The sequence below is a fragment of the Bombina bombina genome, chromosome 5 (assembly GCF_027579735.1).
Source record: "Bombina bombina isolate aBomBom1 chromosome 5, aBomBom1.pri, whole genome shotgun sequence".
NCBI classification, from domain to species: Eukaryota; Metazoa; Chordata; class Amphibia; order Anura; family Bombinatoridae; genus Bombina; species Bombina bombina.
The window spans coordinates 890,205,141-890,230,133 of NC_069503.1; positions in this window are offsets into that span (position 1 = coordinate 890,205,141).

The following is a 24,993-nucleotide window of genomic DNA, read 5'->3' on the forward strand; positions in this document are numbered from 1 at the left end:
TCAGCCAATTGGAAACTAAGGGACACCATCTTGGATGATGTCACTTAAAGGTACCTTCATTCGTCAGGTAGTCGTCATTGGAAGAAGATGCTCCGCGCCTGATGTCTTGAAAATGGACCCGCTGCGCGCCGGATGGATGAAGATAGAAGATGCCATCTGGGTGTTAGGATATGAGGAGGGAAAGTTCCTTATATAGTGGATCTCAACTGCAGTCCCAGGTTTTAGGTGGAAGTACAAGCTTAGTTTTAGGTAGACTCCTTCTAACTTGTTACAGGAGTAGGTTAGGTAGTCCTTGTAAGCTGGAAAAGGCAAAGAGAGGCGGTAATGTAATGGCTAAACCGCACTAGTGCAGCAGAGGATGCCTTTTATTATTAGCAGGGAGCAAGGAATGTGAAAACAATTCAGTGGTGGAATGATTCAGTATAATTCTTTTAGTAGGCAGTATACAATCCTAGAATGTGCTTTGGGTATTACAAGCTGTAAGGTTCCACAACGGAGGAGTTGCAAGTCAGAGCTGTATGCCTGTGGGGAGAGAGTGCTTCGTAGCTGCAGCAGCAGCGGCTGTAGAGGTGTGTGCGATCTGTCCAATCAGGACGCTGGAACGGCTGACAGGCTGTGGAGACGCTGAGCACACACAGGAGGCAAACAAACAGGAGCGGTAAAAGTTTGTAAACGGCTGGAATTTGACAAGCCGTAGGTGTACGTTCAGCCCGTAGGTCTCAGAGCTATAAGCCAGGAAATCAGAGGTGACAGCTGAAGGAACCGTAGTTTGTAACAGAGCTTGCTTGGTTGTTTGCAGGGTGAATTACTGTTGGGCTGTGACCCTGGAATAGCGAGGTATTGTAGGTGAGGCATAACACGTTGTGCAGGAAAGATAATCCAGTAAGTTAGTAAATTTTAGCTTTAGCCAGTAGAATGAGTAGCTGTGTCAAGGTAACTTGTTCAGTATCTCAAACGGATTAATTGGCAGGTGAAGGGGGGAGGAGTAGCCTTATATAAGCTATGCTTAAAGGTACATACTGACTGACAAGTACCTGACACTGGGTGAAGACTTCTGCCCGTCTTGAGGACCACTTCTCCCGGCTTGGATGAAGATTTCTCCCGGCTTTGTTGAGGACTTCTTGCCGCTTCGATGAGGACTTCTCCCGGCTTTGTTGAGGATGGATGTCGGATCTTCAAATCTGTAAGTGGATCTTCGGGGGTTAGTGTTAGGATTTTTTAAGGGTGTATTGGGTGGGTTTTATTTTTAGATTAGGGCTTTGGGCTGCAATAGAGCTAAATGCCCTTTTAAGAACAATGAACATCCAAATGCCCTTTTCAGGGCAATGAGGAGTTTAGGATTTTTCAGTTAGGGTTTTACTTGGGGGCTTTGTTGTGTGGGTGGTGGGTTTTACTGTTGGGTGTTGTTTGTCTTCTTTTCAGGTAAAAGAGCTGATTTCTGTGGGGCAATGCCCCACAAAAAGCCCTTTTAAGGGCTATTGGTAGTTTAGTTTAGGCTAGGGTTTTTTTTTTATTTTGAGGGGGCATTTTTATTTTGATAGGGCTATTAGATTAGGTGTAATTAGTTTAAAGATCTTGTAATTTGTTTTTTATTTTCTGTAAGTTAGAGGGTTTTTTTTTTGTAATTTAGCTAATTGTATTTAATTTAGGGAATTTATTTAATTGTAGTGTAGTGTTAGGTGTTAGTGTAACTTAGGTTAGGTTTTATTTTACAGGTATATTTGTATTTATTTTAGCTAGGTAGTTAGTAAATAGTTAATAACTATTTAGTAACTATTCTACCTAATTAAAATAAATACAAACTTGCCTGTAAAATAAAAATAAACCCTAAACTAGATACAATGTAACTATTAGTTATATTGTAGCTAGCTTAGGGTTTATTTTATAGGTAAGCATTTAGTTTTAAATAGGAATAATTTAGGTAATAATTGTAGGTTTTATTTATATTTATTTTAATTATATTTAAGTTAGGGGGTGTTAGGGTTAGGGTTAGACTTAGGTTTAGGGGTTAATAAATATAATATAGTGGCAGCGATGTTGGGGCGGCAGATTAGGGGTTAATAAATGTAGGTAGGTGGAGGCGATGTTAGGGACAGCAGATTAGGGGTTAATAATGTTTAACTAGTGTTTGTGATTCGGGCGTACGGCGGTTTAAGAGTTAATATGTTTATTATAGTGGCAGCGATGTTGGGGGCGGCAGATTAGGGGTTAATAACATTATGTAGGTGTAAGCGATGTTGTGGGCAGCATATTAGGGGTTAACAATTATAATGTAGGTGTCGGCGATGTTGGGGGCAGCAGATTAGGGGTTCATAAGTGTAATGTAGGTGACGGCGATGTCCAGAGCGGCAGATTAGGGGTTAATAAGTTTAATGTAGGTGTCGGCGATGTCAGGGTGGCAGATTAGGGGTTAATAAGTGTAAGATTAGGGGTGTTTAGACACAGGATTCATGTTAGGGTGTTAGGTGTAAACATAAATGTAGTTTCCCCATAGGAATCAATGGGGCTGTGTTACTGAGCTTTACGCTACTCACTGATGACTTAAGCAGCGCTGGTATTGGAGTGCGGTATGGAGCTCAATTTTGCTCTATGCTCACTTCTTGCTTTTTAACGCCGGGTTTGTAAAAACCTGTAATACCAGCGCTGCAGGTAAGTGAGCGGTGACAATAACGTGCAAGTTAGCACCGCACCCCTCATAACTCAAAACTCGTAATATGGCCGTTTGTTAGTTATCAAAAGAAATGTTACAGGGTTGAAATAAGGGAAATTTGTTTAAACATATTATTAACATCTTGTATTTTGTTTGAATTGTATCAGTTTGCATTTAGAATATTGTTATGTGCCTTGGTATGTCAGTAACACATTTCCTTGAATGACACAAAGATATTTTTTGCATAAATACAGTGGGCTAGATTACAAGTGGTGCACTAACAATAGCGTGTGCATTACTGAAATATCCTGCCCACACTAACTTTCGCTCACAATATAAGTTGAAAGTAAATGTGACCGCACACACGCAAACTAAATTTGTGCTTGTCAGGTTAGCGTGACTGAGGACCTTGCGAAAAGGGTTAGAGCTAAATTAGAAGAAATAGTGGAAAAGAAGAAGGCGCCACAATAGTGCACAATCAGTAGTACATGGTCTAAATTCATGCAGTATAATTATACTCACAAAGTATAAGGCACTTGAGAAGTGCCACAAACGCTTGCTGGACCTTTAGTAGCTGTCCAGATAGCTATCCCCTTGGCACACAATACCATCAGCAGTTGAAAATCACAGACTCGAAAGGCTCTTTTTCCACTTCAACCCAGTCTTAAGGCATAACACTAGATCAAGGCGATCCATTCAACTAGATATGGCACAATGTGAGTGATCTCACATTCTTATGTTTCAGCATAAGCAATAAATATGCCTTGGCATTGTGTTGCATATCCTTCTTTATTAATTGCACTATTAATTTATACGTAACTATTTTGCAAATTAGGCGCATCCAACATTTTTTTGATATTTTAGAGCTAAATTAATAGTTGCACCAAACATATTTTAAATACATTAAATAAAGTGACTCTCTTTTGTGCTCTCTTTCCCCTTCTCTTTTGAGCTCTCTCCCCCTATTTTGCACTCTCTCCCCCCTCTTTTGCTCTCTCTCTCCCCTCTTTTGCTCTCTCTCCCCCCTCTTTTGCTCTCTCTCTCCCCCCTCTTTTGCTCGCTTTCTCTCTCTCTTCCCCCCTCTTCTGCTCTCTCCCCCCTTTTTGCTCTCTCTCTCTCGCCCTCTTTTGCTCTCTTGCTCCCCTATTTTGCTCTCTCTCTCCCCTATTTTGCTCTCTCTTCCCCTCTTTTACTCTCTTTCCCCCTCTTTTACTCTCTCTCTACTCCCTCTTTTGCTCTCTCTCCACCCCTCTTTTGCGCTCTCGCTCTCTCCCCCCTGTTTTGCTCTCTCTCCCCCTCTCTTTTGCCCTCTCTCCCCCACTCTTTTTCGCTCTCTCCCCCCTCTCTTTTGTGCTCTCTCCCCCTCTCTTTTGCGCTCTCTCCCCTCTCTCTTTTGCGTTCTCTCCTCCCTCTATTTTGCGCTCTCTCCCTCCCTCTTTTGTGCTCCCTCGTTTGCGCTCTCTCCCTCTTTTGTGCTCTCTCTCCCCCTACTCTTTTGTGCTCTCTTTCCCCCTTCTTTTTTGCGCCCTCTCTCTCCCTCTTTTCTTTTGAGATCTCTCTCTCCCCCTCTCTTTTGCGCTCTCTCTCTCCCCCTCTCTTTTGAGCTCTCTCTCTCCCCCCCTCTCTTTTGAGCTCTCCCTCTCTTTTGCGCTCTCTCTCTCCCTCTCTTTTGAGCTCTCTCTCTCCCTCTCTTTTGAGGTCTCTCTCTCCCTCTCTTTTGAGCTCTCTCTCTCCCCCTTCTCTTTTACACTCTCTCTCTCCCCCTTCTCTTTTGCGCTCTCTTTCCCCCTTCTCTTTTGCGCTCTATCCCCCCCCTCTTTTGAGCTCTCTCTCTCTCCCCTCTCTTTTGAGCTCTCTCTCTCCCCCCTCTCTTTTGAGTGCTCTCTCTCTCTCTCCCTCTCTTTTGAGCTCTCTCTCCCCCTCTTTTTTGAGCTCTCTCTCTCCATCTCTTGAGCTCTCTCTCTCCGTCTCTTGAGCTCTCTCTCTCCCTATTTTGTGCTCTCTCTCACCCCCTCTTTTGCGCTCTCTCTCTCCTCCTCTTTTGCTCTTTCCCCCCCTTTTGCTCTCTCCCCCCCCTCTTTTGCTCTCTCTCTCTCCCCCCCCCCTCTTTTGCTCTCTCTCTCTCTCTCTTCCCCCCTCTTTTGCTTGCTTTCTATATTTCCCTCCTCTCTTTTGGTCTCTCCCACCTCTTTTGGTCTCTCCCACATCTCTCCCGTTGGCCGCGCCCATTCAAACGCGCGTCAGTGAAGCCATTCCCCCTTCGCCATGAGGCCACGCCCCCTTGTCATGCCCGTGATGTCACAGCCCCCATCGCGGCACACCCGGCCACGCCCCCACCAGACAGCTTCCGCAGTGCGCACTCCTCTGCTGATCAAGGCCATGTATGTTTGTCCTCTGCAGTCTCTACTGTGCATGACTGCATCTAACAAACATACCTGGCCTTTTGTTATATAGGATATATATAAAAGGTATATTTATAAGAATAAAATTTGTTATCAATAAGAAAACAGCTCTTCAAAAGCTTCTTCATTTATTCTTACAAAAATCTGGTACTGCAGCATCTAATGTCCTCCAAAACCATACCCTTGTGGTTTACAATGTGTTGGCTTTGCAAGTGTGCACAAAGCCAATCCAGAGCCAGTACGAGAGTAGTTCACTAGAAAGCGCTTTGGAGGGTGGGGAAAAGTGGCAGAGGCAGAAAAACCTTTAGCACCTTCGAATAAACAAAATTTCAAAGAGAGATTATTCTTAAGTAACCACAAGTTAATTAAGGAACTTTTAGGATTCTTTAAAGGGACAGTACACATCAATGTTAATATAATTACATGTAATAGACACTACTATAAAGAAAAATAATTTAGCACTCTTGATGAGTTTAAGCTGGGACACCCACTGCAAGGGGCTAAAAAGAAGGAAGAGCATCCCTCCCCTGATTATGAAAAGACACATTACACAAACAGGAGCAAGCAGAAATCGTAGACATCGGTCTACTTTTGATACATTGGGACTTGGTTAGGAGTCTGAAATCAGCACAATTTTATTTAAAAGTAAGCAAAACTATACATTTTTAATAAATTCTCCAAGATGGGCTATAGAAATGGATCATCTACAAAACATTATGCAAAGAAAAATCTAGTGTGCAATGTCCCTTTAAAGACTTAATGTGACAGTAAACACCTTGTAATTACAAGACATTTCTGCTGTCTTGCTATAGAATAACATGTCAGCAATGTCTAGATCTTTTTACAACAAATTAACACCTTGTCAGCTGCAGTTGTTTTTCAATAGACAACCTCCACCCAACACTTGCTTTTTGGAGGTTTGAGTCTGCAGACCTTAATGATCGCACATAGTCATAATGTTATTATGAAGTTATTATGAAGTGGATTGTTCCCTTGACAGCCTTCATAATTTTAGAAATTAGAAAAGCTACAGTTTTCTGAACTAAATTACATGGAAGGGAGTTAAATAATATAAAGATTTTTTTAAATCTAACTAAACATTTTATTGTAAAATATCAAGGTGCTGACTGTCCCTTTAGGTGAAATTACATGAGTGTATGCTCAAAATTAGAAGGAGAAAATTGCTGCATATTATCTATGCATTTCTGGGTGTGAAGGAGATAAATACTATGTAAAGCTGCATGAAGAGAGACTTCTGTAACATTTATATTTTGAATGTTGTATTTAAGTTTACATTACTCTTCTAATTTTGTGTATTAGGTTTTCTCTTTTATACAATCGCCTAGATTTAGAGTTTTACGTTAGAAGGGGTGCGTTAGCTACGCGTGTTTTTCTTCCACCGCATCTTTTAAACACCGCTGGTATTTAGAGTTCTCTGAAGGGCTGCGTTAGGCTCCAAAAAGGGAGCGTACAGGCATATTTACCGCCACTTCAACTCTAAATACCAGCGTTGCTTATGGACGCGGCCAGCTTCAAAAAACGTGCTCGTGCATGATTCCCCCATAGGAAACAATGGGGCAGTTTGAGCTGAAAAAAAATCCTAACACCTGCAAAAAAGCAGCGTTCAGCTCCTAACGCAGCCCCATTGTTTCCTATGGGGAAACACTTCCTAAGTCTGCACCTAACACCCTAACATGAACCCCGAGTCTAAACATCCCTAACCTTACACTTATTAACCTCTAATCTGCCGCCCCCACTATCGCTGACCCCTGCTTTTTATTATTAACCCCTAATCTGCCTCTCCGTACACTGCCGCAACCTACATTATCCCTATGTACCCCTAATCTGCTGCCCCTAACATCGCCGACCCCTATATTATATTTATTACCCCATAATCTGCCCCCCCCCCCAATGTTTCGCCGCTACCTTACCTACACTTATTAACCTCTAATCTGCCGACCGGACCTCGCCGCTACTCTAATAAATGTATTAACCCCTAAAGCTAAGTCTAACCCTAACACCCCCCTAAATTAAATATAATTTTATCTTATGAAATAAATTAACTCTTATTAAATAAATTAATCCTATTTAATGCTAAATACTTACCTGTAAAATAAACCCTAATATAGCTACAATATAAATAATAATTACATTGTAGCTATTTTAGGATTAATATTTATTTCACAGGCAACTTTGTATTTATTTTAACTAGGTACAATATCTATTAAATAGTTAATAACTATTTAATAACAACCTAGTTAAAATAATTACAAAATTACCTGTAAAATAAATCCTAACCTAAGTTACAATTAAACCTAACACTACACTATCAATAAATTAATTACATAAACTACCTACAATTATCTACAATTAAATAAACTAAACTAAATTACAAAAAAAAAACACTAAATTACAAAAAAATAAAAAAAGATTACAAGAATTTTAAACTAATTACACCTACTCTAAGCCCCCTAAAAAAATAACAAAGCCCCCCAAAATAAAAAAATGCTCTACCCTATTCTAAAATAAAAAGTTTACAGCTCTTTTACCTTACCAGCCCTTAAAAGGGCCTTTTGCGGGGCATGCCCCAAAGAATTCTGCTCTTTTGCCTGTAAAAAAAACATAAAATACACCCCCCAACATTACAACCCACCACCCACATACCCCTAATCTAACCCTAACCCCCCTTAAAAAACCTAACACTAAGCCCCTGAAGATCTCCCTACCTTATCTTCACCACGCGGGGTATCACCGATCCGTCCAGAAGAGGCTCAGAAGTCTTCATCCTATCCGGCAAGAAGAGGTCCAGAAGAGGCTCCAAAGTCTTCCTCCTATCCGGCAAGAAGAGGACATCCGCACCGGCAAACATCTTCATCCAAGTGGCATCTTCTATCTTCATCCATCCGACGAGCAGCGGCTCCATCTTCAAGACCTCTGGCGCGGAACATCCTCTTCTCACGACGACTAGATGACGAATGAAGGTTCCTTTAAGGGATGTCATCCAAGATGGCGTCCCTCAAATTCCGATTGGCTGATAGGATTCTATCAGCCAATCGGAATTAAGGTAGAAAAAACTAAATACTTCCTTATAAAATAAACCCTAAGCTAGCTACAATATAACTAATAGTTACATTGTATCTAGCTTAGGGTTTATTTTTATTTTACAGGCAAGTTTGTATTTATTTTAACTAGGTAGAATAGTTATTAACTATTTACTAACTACCTAGCTAAAATAAATACAAATTTACCTGTAAAATAAAACCTAATCTAAGTTACACTAACACCTAACACTACACTACAATTAACCCTTTGAGTGCTAAGCACTTCCCCATCTGGGTGCTAATATTTTCTATGTTCTTTTAAATTTTTTTAATTTTTGAAATCTTTTTTTTAACTTTTTAGTTTTTTTTTATAGACCCCCAAGACTTACACTGTTGGAAAGGTTAGGCGATTATCTTTCCAACAGTGGGTCTTGAGGGTCTATAGTTGTTTAGATGCCTGAGATACAGGCTTCTAAGCAGCATGCCCCCTCCTCCTATACTTAACATTGTTAAGTATAAATAAAGTTGCGCTGTGACGTCATTACGTTATTGCGCGTGATGTCACCGCACATCACGTGAAGCCCCGGCGATACCTGTCACTCTACAGGCATGATCGCCGGGGTAGGAGCAGTTAGGAGCCCCCAGATCTCCCTGAGTGAGAAACTCTGTGACGGCTCAGAGCCGTCATTAGCACTCAAAGGGTTAAATAAATTCCCCAAATGAAATACAATTAACTAAATTAAATACAATTAGCTAAATTACAAAAAAAACAAACACTAAATTACAGAAAATAAAAAACAAATTACAAGATCTTTAAACTAATTACACCGAATCTAATAGCCCTATCAAAATAAAAAAGCCCCCCAAAATAAAAATAAACCCTAGCCTAAACTAAACTATCAATAGCCCTTAAAGGGGCCTTTTGCGGGGCATTGCCCCAAAGAAATCAGCTCTTTTACCACCACCCACACAACCAACCCCCCAAATAAAACCCTAACTAAAAAATCCTAAGCTCCCCATTGCCCTGAAAAGGACATTTTGATGGGCATTGCCCTTAAAATGGCATTTAGCTCTATTGCGGCCCAAAGCACTAACCTAAAAATAAAACTTACCTTATACACCCTTTAAAAATCCTAACACTAACCCCCGAAGATCCACTTACAGTTTTGAAGATCCGACATCCATCCTCAACGAAGCCAGGAGAAGTCTTCATCCAACCCGGGAGAAGTGGTCCTCCAGACGGGCAGAAGTCTTCACCCAGACGGCATCTTCTATCTTCATCCATCGGGCGCGGAGCAGGTCCATCTTCAAGACATCCGGCGCAGACATCCTCTTCCAAAAACGACTACCTGACAAATGAAGGTACCGTTAAGTGACATCATCCAAAATGGCGTCCCTTAGATTCCGATTGGCTGATAGAATTCTATCAGCCAATAGGAATTAAGGTTGAAAAAATCCTATTGGCTGATGCAATCCTGCAATCCTATTGGCTAATTGGAAAAGCCAATAGAATGCGAGCTCAATCCTATTGGCTGATTGGATCAGCCAATAGGATTGAAGTTCGATCCTATTGGCTGATTGCATCAGCCAATAGGATTTTTTCAACCTTAATTCCGATTGTCTGATAGAATTCAGTCAATTGGAAACTAAGGGACACCATCTTGGATGACGCCACTTAAAGGTACCTTCATTCGTCAGGTAGTCATCATTGGAAGAAGATGCTTCGCGCCTGATATCTTGAAAATGGACCCGCTCCGCGCCGGATGGATGAACATAGAAGATGCCGTCTGGGTGAAGACTTCTGCCCGTCTGGAGGACCACTTCTCCCGGCTTGGATGAAGACTTCTCCGGGCTTTGTTGAGGACTTATGCCGCTTCGATGAGGACTTCTCCCGGCTTTGTTGAGGATGGATGTCGGATCTTCAAATCTGTAAGTGGATCTTCGGGGGTTAGTGTTAGGATTTTTTAAGGGTGTATTGGGTGGGTTTTATTTTTAGATTAGGGCTTTGGGCTGCAATAGAGCTAAATGCCCTTTTAAGAACAATGCCCATCCAAATGCCCTTTTCAGGGCAATGAGAAGCTTAGGATTTTTCAGTTAGGGTTTTATTTGGGGGGTTTGTTGTGTGGGTGGTGGGTTTTACTGTTGGGGTGTTGTTTGTATTTTTTTCAAGTAAAAGAGCTGATTTCTGTGGGGCAATGCCCCACAAAAAGCCCTTTTAAGGGCTATTGGTAGTTTAGTTTAGGCTACGTTTTGTTTTTATTTTGAGGGGGCTTTTTTATTTTGATAGGGCTATTAGATTAGGTGTAATTAGTTTAAAGATCTTGTCATTTGTTTTTTATTTTCTGTAAGTTAGTGGGGTTTTTTGTTGTAATTTAGCTAATTGTATTTAATTTAGGAGATTTATTTAATTGTAGTGTAGTGTTAGGTGTTAGTGTAACTTAGGTTAGGTTTTTTTTTACAGGTAAATTTGTATTTATTTTAGCTAGGTAGTTAGTAAATAGTTAATAACTATTTAGTAACTATTCTACCTAATTAAAATAAATACAAACTTGCCTGTAAAATAAAAATAAACCCTAAAATAGATACAATGTAACTATTAGTTATATTGTAGCTATCTTAGGGTTTATTTTATAGGTAAGTATTTAGTTTTAAATAGGAATAATTTAGGTAATGATTGTAGGTTTTATTTATATTTATTTTAATTATATTTAAGTTAGGGGGTGTTAGGGTTAGGGTTAGACTTAGGTTTAGGGGTTTATAAATATAATATAGTGGCAGCGTTGTTGGGGGTGGCAGATTAGGGGTTAATAAATGTAGGTAGGTGGCGGCGATGTTAGGGACAGCAGATTAGGGGTTAATAATATTTAACTAGTGTTTGCGATTCGGGAGTACGGCGGTTTAGGAGTTAATATGTTTATTATAGTGGCAGCGACGTTGGGGGCGGCAGATTAGGGGTTAATAACATTATGTAGGTGTTGGCGATGTTGTGGACAGCAGATTAGGGGTTAATAATTATAATGTAGGTGCCGGCGATGTTGGGGCAGCAGATTAGGGGTTCATAAGGGTAATGTAGGTGGCGGCGATGTCCAGAGCGGCAGATTAGGGGTTAATAAATTTAATGTACGTGTCGGCGATGTCGGGGCAGCAGATTAGGGGTTAATAAGTGTAAGATTAGGTGTGTTTAGACATGGGGTTCATGTAAGGGTGTTAGGTGTAAACATAAATGTAGTTTCCCCATAGGAATTAATGGGGCTGTGCTACTGAGCTTTACGCTACTCACTGATGACTTAAGCAGCGCTGGTATTGGAGTGCGGTATGGAGCTCAATTTTGCTCTATGCTCACTTCTTGCTTTTTAACGCCGGGTTTGTAAAAACCTGTAATACCAGCGCTGCAGGTAAGTGAGCGGTGACAATAACGTGCAAGTTAGCACCGCACCCTTCATAACTCAAAATTCGTAATATGGCCGTTTGTTAGTTATCAAAAGAAATGTTACAGGGTTGAAAATAAGGGAAATTTGTTTTAACATATTATTAACATCTTGTATTTTGTTTGAATTGTATCAGTTTGCATTTAGAATATTGTTATGTGCCTTGGTATGTCAGTAACACATTTCCTTGAATGACACAAAGATATTTTTTGCATAAATACAGTGGGCTAGATTACAAGTGGTGCGCTAACAATAGCGTGTGCAATACTGAAATATCATGCCCACACTAACTTTCGCTCACAATATAAGTTGAAAGTAAATGTGACCGAACACATGCAAACTAAATTTGTGCTTGTCAGGTTAGCGTGACTGAGGACCTTGCGAAAAGGGTTAGAGCTAAATTAGAAGAAATAGTGGAAAAGAAGAAGGCGCCACAATAGTGCACAATCAGTAGTACATGGTCTAAATTCATGCAGTATAATTATACTCACAAAGTATAAGGCACTTGAGAAGTGCCACAAACGCTTGCTGGACCTTTAGTAGCTGTCCAGATAGCTATCCCCTTGGCACACAATACCGTCAGCAGATGAAAATCACAGACTCGAAAGGCTCTTTTTCCACTCCAACCCAGTCTTAAGGCATAACACTAGATCAAGGCGATCCATTCAACTAGATATGGCACAATGTGAGTGATCTCACATTCTTATGTTTCAGCATAAGCAATAAATATGCCTTGGCATTGTGTTGCATATCCTTCTTTATTAATTGCACTATTAATTTATACGTAACTATTTTGCATATTAGGCACATCCAACATTTTTTTGATATTTTAGAGCTAAATTAATAGTTGCACCAAACACATTTTAAATACATTAAATAAAGTGACAAAATAGCGCAGCACTTGTAATCTGGCCCGGTATATTCAAGTTCATAAACATATGCAATTTTTAGAAATATTAATGTCAGAGAATACTTATTAAATATATTTATACTAGTCCTAAAACCTGTGTACCCACCTCTCTCCCGTTGGCCGTGCCCATTCACACGCGCGTCAGTGAAGCCATTCCCCCTTCGCCATGAGGCCACGCCCCCTTGTAACACCCGTGAGGTCACAGCCCCCATCGCGGCACACCCGGCCACGCCCCCACCAGACAGCTTCCGCAGTGCGCACTCCTCTGCTGATCAAGGCCATGTATGTTTGTCCTCTGCAGTCTCTACTGTGCATGACTGCATCTAACAAACATACCTGGCCTTTTGTTATATAGGATATATATAAAAAGTATATTTAAAAGAATAAAATTTGTTATCAATAAGAAAACAGCTCTTCAAAAGCTTCTTCATTTATTCTTAAAAAAATCTGGTACTGCAGCATCTAATATCATCCAAAACCATACCCTTGTGGTTTACAATGTGTTGGCTTTGCAAGTGTGCACAAAGCCAATCCAGAGCCAGTACGAGAGTAGTTCACTAGAATGCGCTTTGGAGGGTGGGGAAAAGTGGCAGAGGCAGAAAAACCTTTAGCACCTTCGAATAAACAAAATTTCAAAGAGAGATTATTCTTAAGCACAAAAAAATTCTGTTAAATACCCACAAGTTAATTAAGGAACTTTTAGGATTCTTTAAAGGGACAGTACACATCAATGTTCATATAATTACATGTAATAGACACTACTATAAAGAAAAATAATTTAGCACTCTTGATGATTTTAAGCTGGGGCACCCACTGCAGAAGGAAAGAAGGAAGAGCATCCCTCCCCTGATTATGAAAAGACACATTACACAAACAGGAGCAAGCAGAAATCGTAGACATCGGTCTACTTTTGATACATTGGGACTTGGTTAGGAGTCTGAAATCAGCACAATTTTATTTAAAAGTAAGCAAAACTATACATTTTTAATAAATACTCCAAGATGGGCTATATAAATGGATCATCTACAAAACATTATGCAAAGAAAAATCTAGTGTGCAATGTCCCTTTAAAGACTTAATGTGACAGTAAACACCTTGTAATTACAAGACATTTCTGCTGTCTTGCTATAGAATAACATGTCAGCAATGTCTAGATCTTTTTACAACAAATTAACACCTTGTCAGCTGCAGTTGTTTTTCAATAGACAACCTCCACCCAACACTTTCTTTTTGGAGGTTTGAGTCTGCAGAACTTAATGATCGAACATAGTCATAATGTTATTATGAAGTTATTATGAAGTGGATTGTTCCCTTGACAGCCTTCATAATTTTAGAAATTAGAAAAGCGACAGTTTTCTGAACTAAATTACATGAAAGGAAGGGGAGGTAAATAATATAAAGATTTTTTTAAATCTAACTAAACATTTTATTGTAAAATATCAAGGTGCTGACTGTCCCTTTAGGTGAAATTACATGAGTGTATGCTCAAAATTAAAAGGAGAAAATTGCTGCATATTATCTATGCATTTCTGGGTGTGAAGGAGATAAATACTTTGTAAAGCTGCATGAAGAGAGACTTCTGTACCATTTATATTTTGTATGTTGTATTTAAGTTTACTTTACTCTTCTAATTTTGTGTATTAGATTTTCTCTTTTATTCAATCGCCTAGATTTAGAGTTTTGCGTTAGAAGGGGTTCGTTAGCTACGCGTGTTTTTCTTCCCCCGCACCTTTTAAACACCACTGGTATTTAGAGTTCTCTGAAGGGCTGCGTTAGGCTCCAAAAAGGGAGCGTACAGGCATATTTACCGCCACTTCAACTCTCAATACCAGCGTTGCTTATGGACGCGGCCAGCTTCAAAAAACGTGCTCGTGCACGATTCCCCCATAGGAAACAATGGGGCAGTTTGAGCTGAAAAAAAAACCTAACTTCTGCAAAAAAGCAGCGTTCAGCTCCTAACGCAGCCCCATTGTTTCCTATGGGGAAACACTTCCTAAGTCTGCACCTAACACCCTAACATGAACCCCGAGTCTAAACACCCCTAACCTTACACTTATTAACCTCTAATCTGCTGCCCCCGCTATCGCTGACCCCTGCTTTTTATTATTAACCCCTAATCTGCCTCTCCATACACTGCCGCAACCTACATTATCCCTATGTATCCCTAATCTGCTGTCCCTAACATCGCCGACCCCTATATTATATTTATTACCCCCTAATCTGCCCCCCCCAATGTCGCCGCTACCTTACCTACACTTATTAACCCCTAATCTGCCGACCGGACCTCGCCACTACACTAATAAATGTATTAACCCCTAAAGCTAAGTCTAACCCTAACCCTAACACCCCCCTAAATTAAATATAATTTTATCTTATGAAATAAATTAACTCTTATTAAATAAACTAATCCTATTTAAAGCTAAATACTTACCTGTAAAATAAACCCTAATATAGCTACAATATAAATAATAATTACATTGTAGCTATTTTAGTATTAATATTTATTTCACAGGCAACTTTGTATTTATTTTAACTAGGTACAATAGCTATTAAATAGTTAATAACTATTTAATAGCTACCTAGTTAAAATAATTACAAAATTACCTGTAAAATAAATCCTAACCTAAGTTACAATTAAACCTAACACTACACTATCAATAAATTAATTAAATAAACTACCTACAATTATCTACAATTAAATAAACTAAACTAAAATACAAAAAAACCCACTAAATTACAAAAAAAACAAACACTAAATTACAAAAAATAAAAAAAGATTACAAGAATTTTAAACTAATTACACCTACTCTAAGCCCCCTAAAAAAATAACAAAGCCCCCCAAAATAAAAAAATGCCCTACCCTATTCTAAAATAAAAAGTTTACAGCTCTTTTACCTTACCAGCCCTTAAAAGGGCCTTTTGCGGGGCATGCCCCAAAGAATTCTGCTCTTTTGCCTGTAAAAAAAACATACAATACCCCCCCCAACATTACAACCCACCACCCACATACCCCTAATCTAACCCAAACCCCCCTTAAAAAACCTAACACTAAGCCCCTGAAGATCTCCTTACCTTATCTTCACCACGCCGAGTATCACCGATCCGTCCAGAAGAGGCTCAGAAGTCTTCATCCTATCCGGCAAGAAGAGGTCCAGAAGAGGCTCCAAAGTCTTCCTCCTATCCGGCAAGAAGAGGACATCCGCACTGGCAAACATCTTCATCCAAGCGGCATCTTCTAATTCATCCATCCGACGAGCAGCGGCTCCATCTTCAAGACCTCTGGCGCGGAACATTGTCTTCTCACGACGACTAGACGACGAATGAAGGTTCCTTTAAGGGACGTCATCCAAGATGGCGTCCCTCAAATTCCGATTGGCTGATAGGATTCTATCAGCCAATCGGAATTAAGGTAGAAAAAACAAAATACTTCCTTATAAAATAAACCCTAAGCTAGCTACAATATAACTAATAGTTATACTGTATCTAGCTTAGGGTTTATTTTTATTTTACAGGCAAGTTTGTATTTATTTTAACTAGGTAGAATAGTTATTAAATAGTTATTAACTATTTACTAACTACCTAGCTAAAATAATTACAAATTTACCTGTAAAATAAAACCTAACCTAAGTTACACTAACACCTAACACTACACTACAATTAACCCTTTGAGTGCTAAGCACTTCCCCATCTGGGTGCTAATATTTTCTATGTTCTTTATAATTTTTTTAATTTTTGAAATCTTTTTTTTTAACTTTTTTGTTTTTTTTACAGACCCCCAAGACTTACACTGTTGGAAAGGCACTGTGTTGCATATCCTTCTTTATTAATTGCACTATTAATTTATACGTAACTATTTTGCGTATTAGGTGAATCCAACATTTTTTGATATTTTAGAGCTAAATTAATAGTTGCACCAAACACATTTTAAATACATTAAATAAAGTGACTAAATAGCGCAGCACTTGTAATCTGGCCCGGTATATTCAAGTTCATAAACATATGCAATTTTTAGAAATATTAATGTCAGAGAATACTTATTAAATATATTTATACTAGTTCTAAAGCCCGTGTACACGTGCCAATTTTTTGAGTACCGTGGTTCCAACCCTTGCTCCCTCTCTCTCCCCCCTCTCTTTTAAACTCTCTCCCCCCTATTTTGTGCTTTCTCTCCCCCCTCTTTTGCTCTCTCTCCCCTCTTTTGCTCTCTCTCCCCTCTTTTGCTCTCTCTCTCCCCCCCTCTTTTGCTCTCTCTCTCCCACCTTTTTGCTCGCTTTTTCTCTCTCTTCCCCCCTCTTCTGCTCTCTCCCCCCTCTTTTGCTCTCTCTCTCTCTCTCTCTCTCTCTCTCTCTCTCTCAACCTCTTTTGCTCTCTCGCTCCCCTATTTTGCTCTTTCTTTCCCCTATTTTGCTCTCTCTCCCCTATTTTGCTCTCTCTCCCCTATTTTGCTCTCTCTCACCCTCTTTTACTCTCTCTCTCCCCCCTCTTTTGCTCTCTCTCTCCCCCTCTTTTGCGCTCTAACTCTCTCCCCCCTCTTTTGCTCTCTCTCCCACTCTCTTTTGTGCTCTCTCCCCCCTCTCTTTTGCACTCTATCCCCCTTCTCTTTTGCCCTCTCTCCCCCCTCTCTTTTGCGCTCTCTCCCCCTCTCTTTTGTGCTCTCTCCCCCCTCTCTTTTGCGCTCTCTCCCTCCCTCTTTTGCACTCTCTCCCTCCCTCTTTTGCGCTGTCTCGCTCCCTCTTTTGTGCTCTCTCTCCCCCTTCTCTTTTGCGCTCTCTTTCCCCCTTCTTTTTTGTGCTCTCTTTCCCCCTTCTCTTTTGCGCTCTCTCTCCCCCCTTTCTTTTGAGCTTTCTCTCCCCCCCTCTTTTGAGCTCTCTCCCTCCCCTCTTTTGCGCTCTCCCTCTCCCCCTCTCTTTTGAGCTCTCTCTCTCCCCCCTCTCTTTTGAGCTCTCTCTCTCCCTCTCTATTAAGCTCTCTCTCTCCCCCTTCTCTTTTGTGCTCTCTCTCTCCCCCTTCTCTTTTGTGCTCTCTTTCCCCCTTGTCTTTTGTGCTCTCTCTCCCCCCTCTTTTGAGCTCTCTCCCCCCTCTCTTTTGAGCTCTCTCTCTCCCCCTCTCTTTTGAACGCGCTCTCTCTCCCCCTCTCTTTTGAGCTCTCTCTCTCCCTCTTTTGAGCTTTCTCTCCCCCTCTTTTGTGCTCTCTCTCTCTCCTCCTCTTTTGCGCTCTCTCTCCCCCTCTTTTGCTCTCTCCCCCCTCTTTTGCTCTCTCTCTCTCCTCCTCTTTTGCTCTCTCCCCCCTCTTTTGCTCTCTCCCCCCTCTTTTGCTCTCTCTCTCTCTCCCCCCTCTTTTGCTCTCTCCCCCTCTTTTGCGCTCTCGCTCTCTCCCCCTTCTTTTGCTCTCTCTCCCCATCTCTTTTGTGCTCTCTCCACCTCTCTTTTGTGCTCTCTCTCTACCTCTTTTGAGCTCTCTCTCCCCCTCTTTTGTGCTCTCTCTCTCCTCCTCTTTTGCGCTCTCTCTCCCCTTCTTTTGCTCTCTCCCCCCTCTTTTGCTCTCTCTCTCTCCTCCTCTTTTGCTCTCTCCCCCCTTTTTTGCTCTCTCTCCTCCTCTTTTGCTCTCTCCCCCCTCTTTTGCTCTCTCCCCCCCCTCTTTTGCTCTTTCTCTCCCCCCTCTTTTGCTCACTCTCTCCCCCTCTTTTGCACTCTCTCCCCCCTCTTTTGCTCTCCCCCTCTCTTTTGCGCTCTCTCCACCTCTCTTTTGTGCTCTCTCCCCCCTCTCTTTTGCGCGCTCTCCCCCTCTCTTTTGTGCTCTCTCCCTCTCTCTTTTGTGCTCTCTCCCCCCCTCTTTTTTGCTCTGTCTCCTTCCCTCTTTTGCACTCTCTCCCTCCCTCTTTTGTGCTCTCTCTCTACTTCTTTTGCGCTCTCTCTCCCCCTTCTCTTTTACGCTCTATTTCCCCCTTCTCTTTTGTGCTCTCTTTCCCCCTTCTCTTTTGCACTCTCTCTCTCCCCCTTTTCTTTTGAGCTTTCTCTCCCCCCTCTTTTGAGCTCTCTCTCTCCCTCTCTTTTGTGCTCTCTCTCTCTCCCCCTCTCTTTTGAGATCTATCTCTACCCCCTCTCTTTTGAGCTCTCTCTCTCCCTCTCTTTTGCGCTCTCTCTCTCCCCCCTCTCTTTTGCACTCTCTCTTTTCCACTCTCTTTTGAGCTCTCTCTGTCCCTCTCTTTTGAGCTCTCTCTCACTCCCCCTTCTCTTTTGTGATCTCTCTCTCCCCTCTCTTTTGCACTCTCTTTCCCCCTTCTCTTTTGTGCTCTCTCTCCCCCCTCTTTTGCGCTCTCTCCCCCCCTCTCTTTTGCGCTCTCTCCCCTTCTCTTTTGAGCTCTCCCTCCCCCCCCCCCACTCTTTTGAGCGCTCTCTCTCTCCCTCTCTTTTGAGCTCTCTCCCCCTTTTTTTTGATCTCTCTTTCTCCCCCCTCTCTTTTGAGCGCTCTCTCTCCCTCTCTTTTGAGCTCTCTCTCCCCCTCTCTTTTGAGCTCTCTCTCTCCCTCTCTCTCCCTCTCTCTCCCCCTCTTTTGTGCTCTCTCTCTCTCCTCCTCTTTTGCGCTCTCTCTCCCCCTCTTTTGCTCTCTCCCCCCTCTTTTGCTCTCTCTCTCTCTCCTCCTCTTTTGCTCTCTCCCCCCTCTTTTGCTCTCTCCCCCCCTCTTTTGCTCTCTCTCTCTCTTCCCCCCTCTTTTTTTCGCTTTCTATATTTCCCTCCTCTCTTTTGGTCTCTCCCACCTCTTTTTGGTCTCTCCCACCTCTCTCCCGTTGGCCATGCCCCTTTGTGCGAACGCATGTGAGGCCATGCCCCTTGTCACGCCCGTGATGCCATGCCCCTTGCCACGCCCATGAGATCATGCCCCCTTGTCACGCCCATGAGGTCACGCCCCCATCGCGGCACGTCCGGCCACGCCCCCACCAGGCAGCTTCCGCAGTGTGCACTCTTCTGCTGATCAAGGCCAGGTATGTTTGTCCTCTGCAGTCTCTACTGTGCATGACTGCATCTGACAAACATACCTGGCCTTTTATTATATAGGATATATAAAAAAGGTATATTTAAAAGAATAAAATGCGTTGTCAATAAGAAAACAACTCTTCAAAAGCTTCTTCATTTATTCTTACAAAAATCTGGTACTGCAGCATCTAATGTCCTCCAAAACCATACCCTTGTGGTTTACAATGTGTTGGCTTTGCAAGTGTGCACAAAGCCAATCCACAGCCAGTACGAGAGTAGTTCACTAGAAAGCGCTTTGGAGGGTGGGGAAAAGTGGCAGAGGCAGAAAAACCTTTAGCACCTTCGAATAAACAAAATTTCAAAGAGAGATTATTCTTAAGCACAAAAAAATTCTGTTAAATACCCACAAGTTAATTAAGGAACTTTTAGGATTCTTTAAAGGGACAGTACACATCAATGTTAATATAATTACATGTAATAGACACTACTATAAAGAAAAATAATTTAGCACTCTTGATGAGTTTAAGCTGGGACACCCACTGCAAGGGGCTAAAAAGAAGGAAGAGCATCCCTCCCCTGATTATGAAAAGACACATTACACAAACAGGAGCAAGCAGAAATCGTAGACATCGGTCTACTTTTGATACATTGGGACTTGGTTAGGAGTCTGAAATCAGCACAATTTTATTTAAAAGTAAGTAAAACTATACATTTTTAATAAATACTCCAAGATGGGCTATATAAATGGATCATCTACAAAACGTTATGCAAAGAAAAATCTAGTGTGCAATGTCCCTTTAAAGACTTAATGTGACAGTAAACACCTTGTAATTACAAGACATTTCTGCTGTCTTGCTATAGAATAACATGTCAGCAATGTCTAGATCTTTTTACAACAAATTAACACCTTGTCAGTTGCAGTTGTTTTTCAATAGACAACCTCCACCCAACACTTGCTTTTTGGAGGTTTGAGTCTGCAGACCTGAAAGGGACAGTCTACACCAGAATTTTTATTGTTTTAAAAGATAGATAATCCCTTTATTACCCATTCCCCAGTTTTGCATAACCAACACAGATATAATAATATACTTTTAACCTCTGTGATTATCTTGTATCTAAGCCTCTGCAAACTACCCCTTTATTTCAGTTCTTTTGACAGACTTGCAGTCTAGCCTGCTCCCAGATAACTTCACGTGCACAAGCACAGTGTTATCTATATGAAATACTTGAACTAACACCCTCTAGTGGTGAAAAACTGTTAAAATGCATTCTGAAAAGAGATGGCCTTCAAGGTCTAAGAAATTAGCATATGAGCCTCCTAGGTCAACTAAGAATACCAAGAGAACAAAGCAAAATTGGTGATAAAAGTAAATTGGAAAATTGTTTAAAATTACATGCTCTATCTGAATCATGAAAGTTTATTGTGGCCTAGACTGTCCCTTTAATGATCACCCATAGTCATAATGTTATTATGAAGTAGATTGTTCCCTTGACAGCCTTCTTAATTTTAGAAATTAGAAAAGCTACAGTTTTCTGAACTAAATTACATGGAAGGGAGGTTAATAATATAAAGATTTTTTTAAATCTAACTAAACATTTTATTGTAAAATATCAAGGTGCTGACTGTCCCTTTAAGTGAAATTACACGAGTGTGTGCGCAAAATTAGAAGGAGAAAAATGCTGCATATTATCTATGCATTTCTGGATGTGAAGGAGATAAATACTATGTAAAGCTGCATGAAGAGAGACTTCTGTAACATTTATATTTTGTATGTTGTATTTAAGTTTACTTTACTCTTCTAATCTTGTGTATTAGGTTTTCTCTTTTATACTTAGTATTTAGCAAAGTATTTGCAATTGTAATTTGTACAAATTATGATCCTACTTTATATACCTCTGTTTATCTTGTGCAAAACACATAGCACTATTTATTGTTTCTATGTGAAATAAATCTCACAGCTTCAGAGATTGGGATGGAAAAAGGAGTTCGCTGGGTGTGTCTGAAGTTCTCTCATTATGGCTGAGATAGCAAGTGGAGTGCAAAATATCGCTTTCGTTAAAGCGATATTCGCATTCCACTTTATAATAGTGCACGCAAATTACCTTGCATTCGCATTGCATGGAAGAATTGCACTCATGAGAGCGTGCTTCCATAGGCTTAAATGGGAGCCTCGTTCTGATGCCGTCATACATAACAGTGAAGGGCCTAAGTTGTGCAGCAAATTTAAATAAATATATATATACTAGTCCTAAAGCCCGTGTACACGGGCCAATTTTTCCCCCTCTTTTTTGCTCTCTCTCCCCCTCTTTTGCTCTCTCTCTCTCCCACCTCTTTTGCTCTCTCTCCCCTCTTTTGCTCGCTCTCTCTCTTCCCCCCCTTATCTGCTCTCTCCCCCCTCTTGCTCTCTCTCGCCCTCTTTTGCTCTCTCTCACCCCCCTCTTTTGCTCTCTCTCTCCCCCCTCTTTTGCTCTCTCTCTCCCCCCTCTTTTGCGCTCTCTCTCTCTCCCCCCCTCTCTTTTGCTCTCTCTCCCCCCTCTTTTGCGCTCTCTCCCCCCTCTCTTTTGCTCTCTCTTCCCCTCTCTTTTGCTCTCTCTCTCCCCCTCTCTTTTGCTCTCTCTTCCCCTCTTTTACACTCTCTCTTCCCCTCTTTTGCGCTCTCTCTCCCTTCTCTTTTGCGCTCTCTCCCCCTCTCTTTTGCACTGTCTCTCCCCCTCTTTTGTGCACTCTCTCTCCCCCCTCTCTTTTAAACTCTCTCTCCCCCCCTCTCTTTTGAGCTCTCTCTCCCCCCTCTCTTTTGAGCTCTCTCTCCCCCCCTCTCTTTTGAGCTCTCTCTCTCCCCCCAATCTTTTGCGTTCTCTCCCCCATCTTTTTTGCACTCTCTCCCCCTCTTTTTTGCGCTCTCGCCCCTTCTCTTTTGTGCTTTCTCCCCCTTGCGCTCTCTCTCCCCCTTGCGCTCCCTCCCCCTCTTTTTTGCGCTCTCTCCCCCTCTTTTTTGCTCTCTCCCCCTCTCTTTTGCGCTCTCTCTCTCCCTCTTTTGTGCACTCTCTCTCCCCCTCTGTTTTGCGCTCTCTCTCTCCCTCTTTTGCTCTCTCTCTCCCTCTTTTGCACTCTGTCTCCCCCTTCTCTTTTGCGCTCTCTCCCCCCTCTTTTGCACTCTCTTTTAAACTCTCCCCCCTCTCTTTTGCGCTCTCTCTCCCCCCTCTCTTTTGAGCTCTCTCTCTCCCCCTCTTTTGTGCGCTCTCTCTCCCTCTCTTGCCCTCTCTCCCCCTCTCTTTTGCTCTCTCTCTCTCTCTCTTTTAAGCTCTCTCTCCCCCCTCTCTTTTGAGCTCTCTCTCCCCCCTCTCTCTCCACCTCTTTCTCTCCCACTCTTTTGCGCTCTCTCTCCCTCTTTTGCTCTTCCCCCCTCTCTCTGCTCGCTTTCTTTCCTTCCTTCCTCTGTTTTGTTCTCTCCCGCCGGCCACGCCCCTCCTGCTCGCTCCCGCGAGGCCATGCCCCCTCGGCACGCCCACGGCCACGCCCCCTCATCATGCCCGTCACGCCCACCGGCCACACCCCATCACGGCACGCCCGACGCTGGTCATTCCCCCACCAGGCAGCTTCCCCAGTGCGCACTACTCTGCAGCTGAAGGCCAGGTGTGTTTGTCCGCGCGCAGTCTCTACTGCGCTTGACGGCTTCAGACAAACACACTTGGGCCTAGATTTGGAGTTTGGCCAATCAGATTGAGCTCGCATTCTATTGGCTGATCAGAACAGCCAATAGAATGCGAGCTCAATCTGATTGGCTGATTGGATCAGCCAATCGGATTGAACTTGATTCTGATTGGCTGATTCCATCAGCCAATCAGAATATTCCTACCTTAATTTTGGATGACGTCCCTTAAAGGAACCGTCATTCGGCTAGTAGGCGTCGGGAAAAGAGGATGTTCCGCGTCGGAGGTCTGCAAGATGGATCCGGAAGAAAGAAGATTGAAGATGCCGTTGATAGAAGACTTCATCTGGATCATGGACCTCTTCAGCTCCAGCTTGGATGAAGACTTCATCCGGATCATGGACCTCTTTAGCTCCCGCTTGGATGAAGACTTCAGCCGGATCATGGACCTCTTCAGCCCCCCGCTTGGGCTTGGATCAGGACATTGGAGGAGCTCTTCTGGACAGATCGTTGAACCCGGTGAGGTGAAGACAAGGTAGGAAGATCTTCAGGGGCTTAGTGTTAGGTTTATTTAAGGGGGGTTTGGGTTAGATTAGGGGTATGTGGGTGGTGGGTTGTAATGTTGGGGGGCTTGGGTATTGTATGTTTTTTTTTACAGGCAAAAGAGCTGAACTTCTTGGGGCATGCCCCGCAAAGGGCCCTGTTCAGGGCTGGTAAGGTAAAAGAGCTTTGAACTTTAGTTATTTAGAATAGGGTAGGGCATTTTTTTATTTTGGGGGGCTTTGTTATTTTATTAGGGGGCTTAGAGTAGGTGTAATTAGTTTAAAATTGTTGTAATATTTTTCTTATGTTTGTAAATATTTTTTTATTTTTTGTAACTTAGTTCTTTTTTATTTTTTGTACTTTAGCTAGTTTATTTAATTGTTGTTATTTGTAGGAATTGTATTTAATTAATTTATTGATAGTGTAGTGTTAGGTTAATTGTAGGTAATTGTAGGTAGTTTATTTAATTAATTTATTGATAGTGTAGTGTTAGGTTTAATTGTAAATTAGGTTAGGATTTCTTTTACAGGTAATTTTGTAATTATTTTAACTATTTTAGCTATTAAATAGTTCTTAACTATTTAATAGCTATTGTACCTGGTTAAAATAAATACAAAGTTACCTGTAAAATAAATATTAATCCTAAAATAGCTATAATATAATTATAATTTATATTGTAGCTATATTAGGATTTATTTTACAGGTAAGTATTTATCTTTAAATAGGAATAATTTATTTAATAAGAGTTAATTAATTTTGTTAGATGTAAATTATATTTAACTTAGGGGGGTGTTAGTGTTAGGGTTAGACTTAGCTTTAGGGGTTAATACATTTATTAGAATAGCGGTGAGCTCCAGTCGGCAGATTAGGGGTTAATAATTGAAGTTAGGTGTCGGCGATGTTAGGGAGGGCAGATTAGGGGTTAATACTATTTATTATAGGGTTAGTGAGGCGGATTAGGGGTTAATAACTTTATTATAGTAGCACTCAGGTCCTCTCGGCAGATTAGGGGTTAATAAGTGTAGGCAGGTGGAGGCGACGTTGTGGGGGGCAGATTAGGGGTTAATAAATATAATATAGGGGTCGGCGATGTTAGGGCAGCAGATTAGGGGTACATAGGGATAATGTAAGTAGCGGTGGTTTACGGAGCGGCAGATTAGGGGTTAATAATAATATGCAGGGGTCAGCGATAGCGGGAGCAGCAGATTAGGGGTTAATAAGTGTAAGGTTAGGGGTGTTTAGACTCGGGGTACATGTTAGGGTGTTAGGTGCAGACGTAGGAAGTGTTTCCCCATAGCAAACAATGGGGCTGCGTTAGGAGCTGAACGCAGCTTTTTTGCAGGTGTTAGGTTTTTTTTCAGCTCAAACAGCCCCATTGTTTCCTATGGGAGAAT